Here is a 963-nt window from a genome sequence, read left to right on the forward strand (position 1 = left end):
AATAATCTCCTATTGATTTCTTTTGTTTACCTTTCCTCTTTATTATTTACCAAATAATATTGTTTAAAATTTTAAATTAATTTAATTTCTTTGTTTTTGGGTTTGTGTTGGTGGTTTGGGGAAAAGTGTATTACTACCCACCTCAGGTCGTTTGGGAATTTCCCTTCACTTCCCATATTAATCTCTAAGGGTGAGATTTGTGTACACCATGCTTTACCACCCCAACACCACAAATTTTTTAATCTACATTAACCTTTTTCTTACATTTTCCCCAATTACAACCTTGGGTGTATAAACTTATTTAATCATTATATCACTAAAATATCATTTTGGATAATATACCCTATTATATAATGTAAAATCGATTTAAATAATGTTAAAACCTGTTAAACCCGTAATTTAATTTTACCTTTTTCTCCGTAGAAGAAGCGCAGGCCCCCCGACACGCTCCCATCATCAAGAAAAGGTACATAAGGTGAAGGGGAAATCAGCAAAAATTTACCTGCGTTTTGAGGAAGGAATTACGTGAGTTTGAAGATTTTGTCTTTGTTGTTCCAAAACTTTTGTTGTTATTATTAGGGAATTAGTATGAGTATTGAGTTAGTTGTTAGAGTTTGTATTAATTGTAATTGATATTTGCATTGTTTTTTTATCCCTATGATTAATAATATTAGTAATAGTATCAGGGTTAGTGATGGTTTGTATTAGTTTTTTGCTAATCTTTTTGTGATAGGCTTAAAAGCTCGTTGATTTGCAGATTGTGACGACTTCAACCTTAACACGACGCCGTTAATGCGGAAAGAGTTGACATCAGGAGGAGTGAAGGAGGACCCCTGAAGGAATGGGAAGGCAAGGAACTGACGGTATGGTCCAGGGGCGAGACACTAAAAGTGTGACTAGGCTCCAAGATTCAATTTCTTTTCTTGAATTTTTATATAGAGACGCACACGTACACGCTCCTGG

The sequence above is a fragment of the Penaeus monodon genome, chromosome 15 (assembly GCF_015228065.2).
Source record: "Penaeus monodon isolate SGIC_2016 chromosome 15, NSTDA_Pmon_1, whole genome shotgun sequence".
NCBI classification, from domain to species: Eukaryota; Metazoa; Arthropoda; class Malacostraca; order Decapoda; family Penaeidae; genus Penaeus; species Penaeus monodon.